The 17,462-nt window shown below is 41.4% G+C and overlaps 1 protein-coding gene and 1 non-coding gene across 2 annotated transcripts in view; both read right to left on the reverse strand.

Moving 5' to 3' along the window:
• The window catches only part of TACR1 (tachykinin receptor 1), a 161,733-nt gene that overhangs the window by 82,817 nt on the left and 61,454 nt on the right, over positions 1–17,462 (reverse strand). The window lies entirely within an intron of this gene.
• On the reverse strand, positions 15,416–15,522 carry LOC116278713 (U6 spliceosomal RNA). Its single transcript, XR_004188035.2, has one exon. It is a non-coding gene; the product is annotated as a U6 spliceosomal RNA (small nuclear RNA).

The raw sequence follows: 17,462 nt of genomic DNA on the forward strand, positions 1-17,462 counted from the left end.
CCTTTCTTTGCACATACAAACCTATATATTCATACTTTTTCCTAATTTCTTTTTGACTCTTTTATTCAATAAACATTATTTTATCCACTTCTGTGTGTCAGGTCAGAGCTCAGTGTATTCATTTTTTTTAACATTTTTTATTGATTTATAATCATTTTACAGTGTTGTGTCAAATTCCAGTGTAGAGCACAATTTTTCAGTTATACATGAACATATATATATATATATATATATATATATATATATATTCATTGTCACATCTTTTTCTCTGTGAGCTGCCATAAGATCTTGTGTATATTTCCCTGTGCTCTACAGTATAATCTTGTTTATCTATTCTACAATTTTGAAATCCTATCTATCCCTTTCCACCCTCTGTCCCCTTGGCAACCACAAGTTTGTATTCTATGTTTATGAGTCTGTTTCTGTTTTGTATTTATGCTTTGTTTGTTTGTTTGTTTGTTAAGATTCCACATATGAGCGATCTCATATAGTATTTTTCTTTCTCTTTCTGGCTTACTTCACTTAGAATGACATTCTCCAGGAGCATCCATGTTGCTGCAAATGGTGTTATGTTGTTGGTTTTTATGGCTGAGTAGTATTCCATTGTATAAATATACCACATCTTCTTTATCCAGTCATCTGTTGATGGATATTTAGGCTGTTTCCATGTCTTGACTAGAACCATCAAAGACCTTGAATTGCCAAAGCATTACTGAAGAGAAAGAAAGAGGCTGGAGGAATAACTCTCCCAGATTTCAGACAGTACTATAGAGCTACAGTCATCAAGACAGCATGATATTGGTACAAAAACAGACATATAGGCCAATGGAACAGAATAGAGAGCCCAGAAATGAACCCACAAACTTTTGGTCAACTCATCTTCGACAAAGGAGGCATGAATATACAATGGCATAAAGACAGTCTCTTCAGCAAATGGTGTTGGGAAAACTGGACAGCAGCATGTAAACCAATGAAGCTAGAACACTCCCTTACACCATACACAAAAATCAACTCAAAATGGATCAAAGACTTAAACATAAGACAAGTATATTCATATTTTGAGGAAGAAGTCTGTCTTATGGGAGAGGCACACATTTACATGATAATGAAGATACAATGGTGCTGTGTGGGCTGCCTGAGAGTAACAATGCCTAGGAAGCACAGAGCAGACAGAAAGCCACTTCAGCCTGGGCACGGAAGTCAGGGAGGTTTCTCACTGGAGGCGGTATTTGAATTTGACCTTGAAGGATGAGTTGGTGTGTACATCTCTGGAGAGCTGTACGCCACATACTTTCCAGGAGGAAGCAACAGCATATACAAAGGTGTGGGGACCTGAAAAGAAATGACTTGTTTATAAGCACTTCTAACATTTTATTGCTTATCAGGAATAAGAAGGTACTGTTTCTTTTGTATCCCCATGGTACCTGGCCAGGTGAATGCATAGGTACCATCTAATTAGTTTAACAGCTCCCTCTGGTAAGCATGCAGAAGTTGACCTCTGAGTTTGCTCCTAACAGATGCTGATAGGAAACAAGGATAGAAGGCTGAGTGAGGAAAGACACGGCCTTGTGGTCCTCTGCTGGTGTAAGTGCCCAGAGAGAACGCTAGCCTCCAAGGGACCCTATGAAGGATGCTGGGATCCGGGCTGCCAAATACAGAGCAAGAGCCCAAGAGAGGAAAACACACTTTCCAGAACGTAAACACTCCCCAGGCTGGTGTTTACAGCCCACCCTGTGGCCCGTCCTGCGGGTGATCTAGGGCTTCCTTGGTCTGCGCTCCTGGGCACTGGAGCCCCTGCTGTCTGAGGTATGACTTTCCTCCTCCCATGGGGCTCCCGGCACAGAACATACCTCTTTCCCTCTTCCCCTTGCTCTTACTTATTGCTTTTTCAGCTACTTAATCTCTCTTGAAGTGGTTTCTCAGGCCATACATTATTTACCAGGTAGTGATGTTTGACTGAGATAATACGTGAGGAGGAAAAGGAGAGTGCCTGGTGCACCATCGGCACACGACACAAACTCACTCTTGCTTAGCATCTTTGTAAGGCACATGACCAGAGGCAGCACAATATCTTCTCAGATGCCCAGCATCTACCTTTAACCCGAGTACAGGGCGACAGACATTTAAACTGTTTAAACCAAGTGTGACTGGCTGAATCCAGGGCTAGGCACCGAGAGATGCTCAGACAGCAAAAGAGCAATGAGGCCATGGCGTCAGCTTAATAGCTGCTGTCAAGGATGGAAGTACTCAGTTTACAACTTTAATATTTCACAGTTAAAAAAAAATTGGAGCAGTATTATTCATCCCCACAGTCCCCATGAATGAACCTCACTGGGATATTTAAGCGTGACAACTGCTGAAACCTGGTGTCACAGGCTGGTGAAGGGGCAGCTACACATCAGACCTCCTCTAGGGTTCACTGGGATGAATGCCCCCCTCCCCCAGCAGGGAGATGCTAAGATCAGGCCACCCTGTGGAAGAGGAAACTGATTCACCTTTCTCTGCCTCCCCTGGCTATCCAGTCCTTTCCCTTTATTCAGCGTCCTGTTTCACTGCATTTTGTAAATCTCATTTCTGAGAATGTTTTTCAGAAGCTTTGCCAGAGAGCTACTGTGACACTAGGAATGCATGGGGGGGGGTTGTCAGAGGATAAAGCACACAGCTTGTGAATGTAGGGGCTGCACAGGAGGAGAAACACATCCCCCCAAGCAACAAAGAAGGGCATGGGGGGGGCGGGGGTTGGCAGGACACAGCGTGTCCTCTGACAGGGCACAGCCCAGCCTCCTCTTGCTTCCAGAGTCCTCTGTACAGCCATCTCTCTGGCCATCATTCCCACCCTGTGCAGTGGTTGCTCCCTCAGGAGATGCAGGTCTAAGCTCCAAGGGGCTTGGCACTCACTTCTTCATTCTGATACTGCCCACAGCACAAGACATGTGGAATTTGCACTTACTGGTGTACTGCAACAACAATAACAAAAACCCCACAAAATCTCCTCTGACAACAAGTCAGAAAGAACTGGATTCTATCTTTTCTTTTTCTGCCACTGAGTAGTGAGAGCTTTTGGCAAATCATCTCTTCTCAAGTCTTGGTTTCTTTATTGGTGAACAATTTCCAGTGATGTTCTGTAAAACTCCATGTGTCAGTTTTGCTGTGAGATCTGTCCCTTCACTCATCCCTGTCACATTTTATAGGACCTTTCAGCCAGCATCCAAAGATCTCTTTTCTCCAGTCAGAAATGTCCAAATTCCTAACAGGCACTTTAACTTTCCCATCCCATGTAATTACTGTCAAGACCAAATAAGACAAAAATTAAGGACTTGTGATTGTCATCTGAAGCACTGTTAGGAATGCTCACCAAACAGATATTCAAACCCAAGAAAGACAAGAAGAAAAGCAACTCATCAAGGTGTGTTATGCCACACTTGGAGCTTTAGAAAGGTCACAGACATCTCAGGATGGATGATGGCAGAGTAGATCTCAACAGATAAGTGTGCTCTGTCAGTTTATAATGACATCTTCACCTGGGCTTCAAGGAGAAATTGTTAGGTCAGTGTTAACTCACTGTCCCTGAAACAGCTTGAACCAGGAATCAGGGTGAATGTGTCCATGCTGATGGCACACAGGACCTCACTGACTAAGTAGGTTGATAGGAGAGGAGAAGGATTACAGGTTGTTTAGTCCAGTCCCTTCATTAGACACATGAGGACACTGAGGCCCAGGGAGGTGGCATAAACAATCAAGGTCCAGTTTGAGACCGACTTGTGTTTAAAGCCAATGTTGACTCTGGGATTTCTGTATTGGAAGGGTTAGAAGAATAAATTGGGCTGAGGGAAAGGGAGAGGGCTGTCTTGAAGCTGCTTTTGTGTAAGACTTTACAGAAGATTGAAAAAGTATCAAAGTTTGTAGCAAAAAAATGAAAGAGAAGAGCTCATGCTGACGAGAGAGAACAAAAGTCACTCTGGTACCAACACAGCAAGAGCTCTGCTCTGATGCTCTTTTTCACCTGATATGGCCATAGGAACATTTTTAGATGAAGAGGGAAGAGGGCAGGTCCACACAGCAATGAGCCCACTCTCTGGACTGCCAGGGTCATGAGGAAGCAGTGGTGAGGAGCAGGGTTATGTCCAGCCTTGGCAATGGGTGTTCCCTATAGAGAGATGCAGGTAACTCTATCTAATGCTCATTTAGGAGATTGGAAAGCAGTTTCTAGCAGTAAACTCATTAGTTACAACCTCTATTACCAAAAACCAATTTGGAGGGCTGACAGAATTCAGAATTTATTCCCAGCTTTACAATGCCCTTGTGTGAAGGAATGGTGAAAGGACTTTCTCTCCTACTGTGTTTTCACCTTCCAGGGCATAGGTGACAGGTGTCACAAACAGATTAAAGTGATGACATGCCTGAATGATTTCAATGGCTTTGTTTGTTTCATGGCTACCCAGCTGGCTTTCAGGCCTCTCCTCCAACTTTTCCTTTCTTTCTTTTTCTGGTTTTTTTTTTTTTTTTGACTTTTCACTCTGAGTGGTTGAAAGTCCTCTGGGTGACTGGTCAGCTAACAAAGATGGCCATGGGTGACTCCAAGAGCTATTGTCTTATAATGACCTGTATGGTTTGTATTCCAAGTAGCTTCTCGAATCTCACTGCAGCCCTGCAACTGAGCTGAGTATTCCACCTAAAATGAAGCAGGACAGTTTGTTTCAACAGATTTGATATGACTTTCTTTTTTTTAACATGGTGGGGTCAACAGGTAGAAATGTTTTTCTGAAATCAAGTAATGTGCAGAAAATTACTTCTCTGTCTTCAAGCCTGTTCCCCTCCATTACCCCTACCTCTTTCAGGCTCTGTCTTTAAGGGTAGGTTGGTGATGCTGTGGGGATGAGTCCAGGACGGCATTAAAGAAGCCTACTAAAGCACCTGGAATAGTAATGGTTTGACTTGTAGTAGCAGCAACATGTCTTTGCTGTCAAGTCTCATCCATTTATAATTGTTTACTCCTGGATATCCAGTGGGTCAGAAGCCATCCACTCCTCCCCTGGGAAAACAGTACCCCCCTCAAATTCTCTGAGCATGATGCATTTGCTATCAGATATCCAATTCACCATCTTCTGGGATATAACAATTAACCATTGTCTAGAGCACTGCCAGCTGGTGGCCCACAAAAACCTCTGTTCCCCACTTCTTCCTCGGTTATAAAACCCTAATTTGAGTCAGGCAAGTTCCAACTAAATACATGTAAATGAAAGTTTCTATAAGAATTCCATGAGGGAGCATCATTTCTACCTTCTCACTTTATCCTTTTTGATGCTTAGAATGTGGATGCAATGTCTGGAACCTCAGCATTCACTTTGGACCAAGAGGTGATGTAAGAATGGAAGCCACATGTCCGGGAGCAGAAGATAGAAAGAGCCCAGGTGTCTGATGGCTTCATAGAGCCATCATACCTGTCCTTCTGTGGCCACTGGCTTTAAGTAAGTCTAGCATTTGCATATCTCTGGCATCCTTAGAACGCTGACCTGCTTCCTTCTGGGCTTGTTTTAAATCCTTATGTGTTAAAGACACAGCAGTCATGTGTCAGTTACTCTCAGGTGATCTGAATCCTAACTGACAACAGACTACAGCACTTATAAGTGGATACTGTAATTAACAGAACCTAAAATATGGCATTTGATTATTGGATACTAAGGACTCAGCCATTGCAGTTTGGAGATTTGGTGACCCTCATTATGCAGTGGCAACATATTTGGCCAATACATGGCCCATTGCTAGAGCCTCAAGTATTAGGGCCAATGGCATTTATGAGTTTCTTTCTTGCTGTTTTTGTAAAGTCCTGTGACAGCGACAAACTCTGGCTAGAGCTGGAGAAGCTACATACAGAAATGGGAGGCAACCCACCTTTGCAGTGAGAGGTTTGCAATTTGGAGCAATGCTGGGTTGAAAATCACCAACAGCTCTTGAATTCAAGTGAAGTAAGAATAAGTGGTGGCTTATTCCAACTGCACCCTTGGAAGGCAGTAAGATTGATGTCATGCCCTCCTTAGGCAGTGAGCCCAAGTCCTATCCCAGATACCAATTCCCATGGACAAACTTGGTGTTTGGGGAGGACACAAGTGAGCATCTGAATACTTCTGACATCCTTAGGATGTCAAGCAACATCTTCCAAGGCTTTACAGAGCTTAATAGCAAGATCATTTTTTCCAATAGAAAGAATTGCTTATTTATTTCACTCTTACACATTATTTAAAATTAGTATTTGTGCAATTGGTTTTCTATGAACAGAATCCTAACTATATAAGCAATCAGCCCTGGTGCTACCTCTAATTCCCTCCCTCCTCTAGGTCTAAGGGGAAAATACTTCTTAGAGATCCAGCTGCCTATGAAGAACTTTGGCTCAAAGTCTCTTCCAGTGCTTGAGATGCGAGGGTGTCTTTGTCCTTCCTATATGGACCCACTTGCCCCACATCCCTAGGTCTTTAGTGTGTTTGTTCATGATGGGATCTTAGACATAAGACATTGTAGAATATCGAGTTTTTAATGCCAGGTTTCACTGGTGCTGCCCAGGACATATGTGCATCTAAGACATCTCAATAGCTTTGAATAAAATGGCACTGACTCCAAACACCAGCAGAGAGTTGTGCTGGGAAAGATGAACATATTTACCATTACATTAGTGTTTGATAGAATGTGAGAAAACTGGGGTTCACAGACATGGCATGCAGCAGTTAAATAGTAAAGATGGGACCCCTACCCGTCAGTTCTGACTGATTTCAGAGCCCATGCTTTGGAAGGGGAGCGCAGAGTCCTCCCCAGTTTGAAGGTCCTGTAGACAGACAGGGCTGGGCGTGACATAGTTACAGATTTCAGCCTTTATTTATTTAAGCCATGTGACAGGTGCTATGTACCCTGAGACAGATCTACTTTGGGCAGAGCACAAACAAGTGAACAAGCTCACTGAAATATTTGCTTTTCACCCATGGCTGAAGCTCCCTACCTGGAACTTCTGCCTTCTTCCCAAGGAAGGTGAATGCTACTCAGGTAGGAATAGGCTATGGGGCTGAAACGGCCCCGTGTCCATGAAGGGCTGCTCCATTTCATTGACTCAGAGCTGCGGGGAGTGATTGCACAGGTCCATCTCAGGCAGATGAGGCGTGTCAGCCAGTTGACATGTAGCCTTGGACTTCACTACATGACTGCATACTGTGCCTAACAAACTTCTGCTGGACTATAGCCATGTCAAAGTGTGAAATATTTGCTGCTGCCCATTGGCCACTTTGTAGTCCTGACCCATCACTAATTGGCAGCCTGGATACTCACCCACTCAGGCTTTTATTCAAATACTTACTGAGTGCCTATTAGAGCCAGGGAATTAGAGGGGACTGGGGATGCAGAGGTGGAGACCATAAATACCACCCCTGATCTCAGGGAGCTCTAGTCATATGAGAGCGATGGGTGGTAATTGACTAAACCTATAATAAATAAACCTATAAATAAATGTCCAATTGCAGCTGTGAAAAGTGCTATGAAGAAGAAAAGTCAGAAGATCATGTAACAAGGGGATCTGGACAGCCAGAGGCATCAGAGAATGAGTCTCTAAGGAAGTGACATTTGGCCTATAAGATGAGTTGGATCTGATCCAGAGAGGGAGAGGGGACAGCATGTTCAAAGTCCCTGTGGTAGGAGACAGACTGGCACATTCAAGGCACTGGAGCACAGGGAGTGAGAGAAGATAATGATGCAGGATAATTAGTGTAGCTAATACGATTGGGAGCTTACTCTGTGCCAGGTGCTATTCCAAGGCTTTACATTTACGAACTCATTTAATCTTTATAAAGATACACAGTATCATTTATTATAAGGTACACACTTTTCCCATTTACATATTTCTGAATTCATGATGTACCTTTAAATTAACACATAGTTTAATGTGTCTCATTTCTTATGATAAATGCTATTATTATCTATATTTCTTATATGAGGAAACTGAGCCACAGAGAGATTAAGTAATGTACCCAGTGTCATATGGCTACTAAGTGATTTGAATCTTCAGATAGCCTAGATCTAAAGCAGTAAGCAGATGGGGCGGTGCCTACCCAGATGGGAATGGGAAATTATTTCATGTTCTTCTGAGGCAAGAAGTGGTGTGGCCAAGTTTGCACACTGTAGAGTCCTATCTGGCTCACTGAAATCTGCTTGGTGTGTGATAGCTTTGGGGTCATCTTAGGCCCTCTGCCTCTAGTCTTCATGACATGCTGGGACAGGTACACATATGGTAAAAATTATGCTCAGCTGTAAAACTGCAGTCCCCTGAATCCTATGCCCTTAATGTTCTAGAGCTCAGGGCTTCAAGAATTAACTGCAGAAGGGACAGGTAACTAAGGGTCTGGATGAAGCCTCTGCAGGCATTAAAAAGTCCATCCACCATGTCTCTTCACTCCAAGGAGAGGGATGGTCAGAAGGCAGGCTGTCTGCATTCTCCACACAACTATGACTGCTTCTGACCTGGTCCTTGGTGGCTGCAATGACTTCATATTTGCTGACTGGCTCCCCCACCTGTAAAGTGGTCAGGCTGGTCAACAGTTATCGAAGGAACTGTGAACTAAAGTTAGATGCCATTCTCCCTTTTCAGACCTATCAACTCAGAGTTTCTAGGAGGAGACCCAGAAATCCATGTTTTTGAAGAATTCCCAACTGAAGCATATTAATTCTAAGGTATTGCTCCAAAATGACGGTTTTTGTCTTTCTTTACATTTACCAATTAAAAGAGGAGTAAGAAGAACCAGACATAGTGATGAGACACTTTATATATTTTCTATTGCTTAGTGCTTAACCTATTACCCTTTGGCTGGTAACGTTATTCTTACTTGACAGATGAGGAAATGTTGGCTCGGTAAGTTCAGTATCTCACACTTAATACTGGAGTGAGAATTTGAATCTGTTTCTCTCAACCAGTATCCTTCAGCTAACCCAGATGTGGGCAATTTTTTTCTTTAAGGGCTTAAAGTAAACATTTTTGACTTCTGTGGGCCACATAGTCTTTCTATTGAGGTATAGATGATTTACAATGTTACATTAGTTCCAAGTGAACAATACAGTGATTCGGTATTTTTATGGATTATACTCCATTAAAGTTATTATAAAATGATAGCTATAATTCCCTGTGCTGTACAATAGCTCCTTGCTGCTTATCTATTTTTTACATAGTAGTTTGTATCTCTTAATCCCATACCCCTATCTTGCCCCTCTTCCATTCCCTCTATACTTTGGTAACTGCAAGTTTGTTTTCTATATCTGTGAGTCTGTTTCTGTTTTGCTATATACATTCACTTTGTTTTTTAGATTGCAAGTATAAGTGATATTATACAGTATTTGTCTTTCTCTGTTTGACTTATTTCACTGATCCTAATACTGTCTAGGTCCTTCCAAGTTGCTGTAAGTGGTAGAATTTCATTCTTTTCATGGCTAAGTAATATTCCATTGTACATATAGATCTACCACATCTTCTTTATCCATTCATCTGTTGATGGGCACACTTGGGTTTTCTACTTCTTGGCTATTGTAAATAGTGCTACTGTGAACACTGTGCATGTATCATTTTGAGTTAGTGTTTTTGTTTTTTCCTGGATACACACACACACACACACACACACACACAGAGGAGTAGAATTGCTGGATCACATGGTAGTTCTATGTTCAGTTTTTTGAGGAACCACCATACTATTTTCCATAATAGTTTCTCCAATTTACATTCTCATCAACAGAGTACTAGGATTCCCTTTTCTCCACATCCTCGCCATCATTTATTACTTGTAAACTTTTTGATGGTGGTCATTCTGACAGGTGTCAGGTGGTATCTCGTTGTGGTTTTGATTTCCACTTCTCTGATAATTAGCCATGTTGAGCACCTTTTCATATGTTTGTTGGCCATCTACATGTCTTCTTTGGGAAAATGTCTATTTAAGTCTTCTGTCCATATTTTAATCATTTTTGTTTGTTGTTTGATATGGAGTTGTTATGAGCTTTATTTATATATTGGATATTAACTGATTGCTGATCATTTGCAAATATTTTCTCCCATTCAATAAGCTGTCTTTTCATTTTGTCAATGGTTTCCTTTGCTGTGTGAAAGATTTTAAGTTTAATTAGGTTCCATTTATTTATTTTTCCTTTTATTTCTTTCACCATAGGAGACAGATCAAAAAAAATTGTTATGATCTATGTCAAAAAGTGTTATGCCTAGGACTTTTATAATTTTAGGCTTTATATATAGATCTTCAATCCATTTTGAGTTTATTTTTTTATATAGTGTGAGAAAATGTTCTAATCTCATTGTTTTACATGTAGCTGTTCAGTTTTCCCAGTACCATTTATTGAAGAAACTGTTTTTTCTCCACTGAATATTCTTGCCTCCTTTGTCATAAATTAATTGATCATAGGTGCATGTGTTTATTTCTGGGCTCTCTATTCTGTTCCACTGATCTATGTGTCTTTTTCTGTGCCAATATCATGTGGCTTTGTAGTACAGTCTGAAGCCAGGGAGCACGACACCTCTAGCTTTGTTCTTCGTTCTCAAGATTGCTTTTGCAATTCCAGGTCTTTTTTGATTCCACATAAATTTTAGGATTATTTGTTCTAGTTCTGTGAAAAATGTCATGGGTATTTTGATAGGGATTGCATTAAATCTGTAGATTGCTTTATGTAGAATGGCCATGTTAACAATCTTAATTCTTTCAGTCAGAGAGCATGAGGTATCTTTCCATTTCTTTGTATCATCATCAATTTCCTTCATCAATGTTCTAGAGTTTTCAGACTATGGATCTTTTACCTCCTTGGTTAAGTATATTCCTAGGTGTTTTATTCTTTTTGATGCAATTTTAAATGAGATTAAAAAAATTCTCCTTCTGCTATTTTATTATTAGTGTATAGAAACACAACAGATTTATGTATATTAATCTTGTATTGCAACTTTACTGAATTATTCTATTAGTTTTTCAGTGGAGACTTAAGGGCTTTCTGTATAAAGTATCATGTCATCTGCAAATAGTGATGGTTTTACTTCTTCCCTTCCAATTTGGATTCCTTTTATTTCTTTTCTTTGTCTGATTGCTATGACTAGGACTTCAAATACTTTGTTAAACAAAAGTGGCAAGAGTGGGCATCTTTGTCTTGTTCCTAAATATAGAGGAAAAGCCATTGAATATAATGTTAACTGTGGGTTTATCATTTATAGCCTTTATTATGTTGAGATATATTTCCTCTATACCAACTTTAATGAGAGTTTTTCTCATGAATGGATATTGAATCTTGTCAAGTGTTCTTTCTGTGTCTATTAAGATGATCATGTGATTTTAAAAATTTACTTATTTTATTGAATGAAAGTCTTTAAATTCTGTAGTGCTTTACAGTTTTCAAAAGTTTCACACACATTATTTCAAATAAATTCCATAATAATCCTTTTTTTATCTCCTATTCTTATATTGCCCCTCCCCTCTTCCCTTTCCCCACGGTGTTCTCTACATCTGTGAATGTGCTTCTCTTTTGTTTTATTCACTAATTTATTGTATTTTTTAGATTCCACATACAAGTGATATCACACAGTATTTGCCTTTCTCTGACTTCTTTCACTTAGCATAATGCCCTCCAAGTCCATCCAGATTGCTTCAAATGGCAAAATTTCATTCTTTTTTATGGCTGAGTAGTATTCATGTCTCTTTCTCTCTCTCTCTCTCTCTCTCTCTCTCTGTGTGTGTGTGTGTGTACATACCACATCTTCTTTATCCATTCATCTGTTGATGGACACATGTTTCTCCCATATCTTGACAACTGTAAATAACACTGCTATGAACATTGGGGTGCACATATCTTTCCAAAGTAGTGTTTCTTTTTTTTATAATATATATATACACCCAGAAGTGGAATTGTTGAGTCTCATGGTAGTTTTATTTTTAGTTTTTTGAGAAATCTCCATACTGTTTTCCACAGTGACTGCACCAATGTACTTTCCCACAAATGCTGTTGGAGGGTTCCCTTTTCTCCACATCCTCGCCAACATTTGCTATTTGTGTTCTTTTTAATGATGGCCATTCTGACAATCTATTCAGTTCTTCTGCTCATTTTAAAAGATGATCATATGATTTTTAGCCTTCCTTTTGTTAATGTGCTGCATCACTTTGCTTGATTTGTGAATTCTGAACCATCCTTGCATCCCTGGAATAAATCCCACTTGATTATGGTGTATACTTTTTATATATTGTTAGATTTGGTTTGCTAATATTTTATTGGGGATTTTCACATCTATATTCATCAAAGATTTGGTTGATAATTTTATTATTTTGTAGTGTCTTTGGTTTTGGTCTTAATTTAGTTAACATTCTTATTATGAATGTTTTGCATTTGAAGATCTGATAAGTCATTTACTTCTGTTTCATTGCTTATTTTTTAGGAGTTTTCTCTTGCACTTTCAATTAAAGCTAGTTCCTCTGTGTTTTCATTTTGCCTAACTTTCTCTACCTCTATGAATTTAAGTAACATATTTACCTATTGTGGTCTTGATAGAGTGTCCTTATTTGGGGGCATCAGTATACAGACTGTGTGTGCCCAATGCCTTTGGTGGGAGAGCTGGATTTGACATGGACACAAGTCACAACTCTCCTCAAGATGTGATTGGAGGTGAAAGGAGGTGGACCTGGAGATGGAGGGGCTAAAGCTGGAGCTGAGAGTGAACTAAGGCTTCCCCTCTCCTTAGTGGCCATCACCGCCCTATCAGGGTCAGGGTCTGATCCCAAGTTGCTGGAGCAGAAGCCCCAAGGATCAGGTCTGAGCTGGCTCTTTTCCCTTTAACTGAGTGCTTTCCCTCTCCCAGCACCAGGTCTTTTGCCCTGGAGTGGCCCCCGTGAGCTGTCGGCTCCTGTTGGCCACAGAGGTCCAAGCTCTCTCCATAGCACTGCTTGTGCAGGTGTCAACAATTATTTCTCTCATTCTGCTCAGACACAGCCTCGATTCCAAGTCCCCCTCTATCTCTCACTGTGATCACTCCCCGGCCTCTGCCACCCCACCCATTGTAGAGCTGCTCTGCGGGGCAGGTGGACCTAAGTGGACTCAACTATATCAGGGTGTGACCTGTGGTAGGGCAGTCACCATCAGAGTTCTGGGATATGTCTCATGTGCTGTTTGAGTAAGCACCAACAGTAGTCACTGCCACCCCACCCCAGGATCCATCCTGAGACTGGGTCACTTCTGGATCCCATGGCTGGATTTTCTCCCTGGTTGTGGCAACCTTAGATCCTGTGTCAAGGTGTGATGTGGAGTGAGTGAGGTTGGAGCCTTCACTTGGCTTGGTTGGAGCAAAACTGATGCAGCTGCAGGGAACCCGGCAGCCATTGGAGCAGTCTTCTACCCATCCTGTCCACTCTGCCTTGGGGGCAAGCCAGCGAGCATGCCCTCCTTATGAGTGGAGTTCAGCCTCCCCACTGTCTCACTGGTCCTCCAACCAGCCAAGGGGGCTTGTCTCCCCTGCATGGGACCCCAGGACTAGAGGATCCATCTATGGCTCTCGTAACTCATTCCCCTTGGTGGGTCTCTGGCCGTGTATCCTCTCTGAGTCCCCTCCCAGGGGCACAGGTCTGAACCTCATTGCTTTTCTTCCTTTCCTACTCAATTATGTGTGAATTTTTCTTACAGCCTTGGTTGTACAGGTTCTGCCAGTTTCCAGTTTGTTTCCAATTATTTTTCCACATGTAAATGTATTTTTGATGTGTTTGTGGGGGAAAGTGAGTTCCATGTCTTCCTGCTCTGCTATCTATTTTTTTTTTTAATTTTGTTTCTTTTTGGAGGAGATGGATGGGGGTAATTGAATTTTTACTTATTTGTTTAACAGAGGTACTGGGGATTGAACCTAGGGCCTTGTGCATGTTAAGCAAGAGTTTGACCACTGAACTATATTCTCCCCTTTACTCTGCCATCTTGATCTGACCCCTCATATGATCTTTATTGCAGCTACTCAATTGTGCCATCTTTCACTCAAATGCTGTAGAGTGCCCGAAGCCACAGGCAACATATAAGTGCACACATGTGGTGTCCCAGTGAAACTTCATTTATAAAAACAGAGCTGGAATGCATTTGGCCCATTGGCCATAGAATGCCCACCTCTGCATTGAACAGTCAAAGTATGAATTCAGCCTTTGAAAGGAAAAGGTAATGAAATGAGCATGGGTTTAAGCATTCAACATGAAATGCTTAACAAATGGAGCTGTCCAGCATCATTTTGGAATCTTCATGGCTATTATTTCCTGTAAAGTGCTCTGTTACCCAAGTATTATTGCTTATAGTTTGCCCATCAGGAAACTGAGGTACAAAGCAATTACATCATTTGCCTAAGGTCCCATTGCTAGTGAGGAGTTGGGGCAGAGCCAGGTGTCTGAACAGGTCTTTTAGGCTGGAGTTAGGGATCAGGCAAGATCTGAGTCTGAGCTGTCTGACATCAGCATGTGTAATTTTTCTGCTAAGATGAGAGTGGTAGAGGAGAATCTATGCTCTGGCTTCCATGCTGTGGCCACAAAGATATAACAATGGTTCTGGTTAGCTCTGTCTGACCCATGGGCCAAGGTGTTCTTTCCTCCCTGCTTGGTGAAGCTTTGTAAACCAGCATCATTCTATGAATTTCAGCCACACTGGGCTCCCCACCCTGCCAACATAGAGAACCAGGGACTAATGCATTCATAACTGAGTATTTCAGATCTTTCTTTCCCCCACATATAAACAAATAAATGATCAGCATTCAATATTCTAGTAACAAGGTTACTTTCCTGTTGAGCTGAAGATAAAGGATTTGAGGGGCTCCACTGGTGAAGAATTAAAAACATGAATCATAAGTTTAGTTGAGACAAAGCCAAGACACTAACATCTCATTCAGGAGAGGAAAACAGTGAGGCAGAGAGGTTAGCATTAGAAAGATCAGACATCAGGTAACACAACAGCCCTGGTCGATGACCCTCAGCAGAACGGAAATAAAAATGTAGCCCATACGTGTCTAGTTTGTTAATGGGGAGAGAAGACATATAATTCAGAAACCTGCTTTTGTTCCTTTTAAATCAACATGTTTCTGTTAAAATGGGACTTGAAGTCCCATCATACTGAGCCGTCACTTTTTGGATACTGTAAGATTAACTCTGCCTTTCTGGGCCACAGTGGAAATGGAAATACTCAATTTTACCCACCAGCCTTTGGAAGTGATAACTTGGAATTTCTCCAAGTAGCCCACTCTATTGTGTGTAGACACGCTACACACTTTACTAGGAGGAGAGAGCTGAGTGGGTGGTATGTACATGCATTCTTCCACTCAGCTCAGAAAGACCAAGGGCAAATGGAAATGAGGGTAGGATGCTAGAAGTCATAGAAAATTTTTTTTATTTTTATTTTTGCCAGAATTATGGGATGCATCACCAATTTGCATGTCATCCTTGTGCAGGGCCCATGCTAATCTTCTCTGTATCATTCCAATTTCAGTATATGTGCTGGCAAAGCGAGTACTCTTGCTTGTTTTTGTTTTGCTTTATTTCAGAAAAAGAACCAAGTCAGGTAAATGTCCATCTGGAGAAATGATTTTAAAAAGTCATTATAAGAAGAAGGAAGCCCAATTTGCCTGCAAAGTTTACGGTGGCAGATTATGTCTGTGTACAGAAGCACGTGCTTAAAATGAGCAGCGGACAGAGCTGCTTTTTTTCTTTCTTTCTTTCTTTCTTTCTTGGGCACTTCCTGGCTGGTGTGTTTTAGATTCTGACAGAGAGCTCTTGGAAAAGCTGTTCCCATATTCTGCCAAATCCAATCCTGTCATCTCCCTTTTAAGATTCAACTCAGGTTGTTCCCTCAAGAAACCCTGCTCAAGACTTTTCTCTGATCATCTCCACTGAAACTAAAACACAGCTTGAAAGTATGTTGTCTAATCGCTTTGTATCTTTCTATGTGCAGAGAGACTGTTAAGCTCCTTAAGGATGAGGACCAGCACACATGCTGATTACGCATTCCTTGTGGTGTCGAGAATAATGCCAGGTTCAGAGGATGCAGGTATCACCTGAGATGTCCCTGCCTTGCCCTTCAGTGTTCCAGGTTAATTTGGCTCGAACTCTTAGTTTTGTAATCTTGGTCAAGTCCAAGGCCCTATTCATGATATGTGGGGATTCTCATGGTCTTTCTTTTCATGGTTCCCATTATGACTACTTCCTACTTGCATAGACTATTTCCCCCTCACTTCCCTGGATGCAAAACTCACTTAAAAATGTTGAATAGTTGGAGCACAAAGGATTTTTAGGGCAATGAAATTATTCTGCAGGATACTATAGTGGTGGCTACATGTCGTTATGTATTTGTCAAAACCCATAGAATATACAAGTCTGAACCCTAATGTCAACTATGGATTTTGGTTGATAATAATGTGTCCATGTTTGTTCATCAGTTGAACCAAATATGCCACACTGATGAGGGGTGTTGAGGGTAGGGGAGTGTATATGTGTGGGTGGGGAAGGCTATGTGAGAACTCTGTATTTTCTGCTCAGTTCTGCTGTAAACCTGAAACTGGTCTAAAAAATAAAGTCTATTAAAAATTTTGTCATTTATTTTATTTTTATTTCAGGGGGTAATTAGGTTTATTTATTTACTTTATTGGAGGTACTAGGGATTGAACCCAGGACCTTGTGCATGCTAAGTATGTGCTCTACCACTGAGATATACCTTTCCCCTGCAAAACTCATTTCTGACTGATTCCCATACAAGTTGGTGAGTCTAGTAAGAACTAGGGATTTTGAGATCACAGGAGAGTCACACTGAGTAACACATCATCTTGTTGATTCTCTTCTCCTCTTGGATTGCCTCAGAAGTCCCACGTCCCTCTCCCTTCAGAATGTGAAACACTGCAGTTCTTCCAGTTTGCAAATCCAAATCCACAAGGTCTCAGCAAAAACAAAGCCAACTCAAGATGGAACCCACCCTCCTTAGAAAACAGTTGGAGCTTCAAACGACAACTTTCTCCTGCTACATTAAACAGGGCTTGATGCCCCTCCAACAAGAAACCCTACTTAATAAAGGGTCTTTGCACCACTTATAAGTTTATCTGAGAGAAGAAAGCTCCAAGTTGCCACATGGGCAGAAGCTGCTGTGGATCCAGGGTACTGTGAAGGATAGCATGGGACACAGAGGTCTGTCTGAAACAACTTAAGCACATCCAGGTGTGTGGACAAGGGCATGGATCAAAAGGTCTGTATGACCCTCAGTAAACATCAACTTGTTCACATCACTCATGATCTGGAGGACTGAAGGGAGCTAGGAAAGAACAAGGGAGGGATGGTGTCATGTTATACCTTTGTCTTCAATTTACAGATATTCATTGGTCCTCTATCAAGCACTCAATCAGACAGTAGAACTCCACAGATGAATGGTGTATGGGCCCTTCCCCCAAAGAACACTGATCTGTGCCA

This window comes from Vicugna pacos, chromosome 15 (assembly GCF_048564905.1).
Source record: "Vicugna pacos chromosome 15, VicPac4, whole genome shotgun sequence".
In the NCBI taxonomy this organism is placed as follows: Eukaryota; Metazoa; Chordata; class Mammalia; order Artiodactyla; family Camelidae; genus Vicugna; species Vicugna pacos.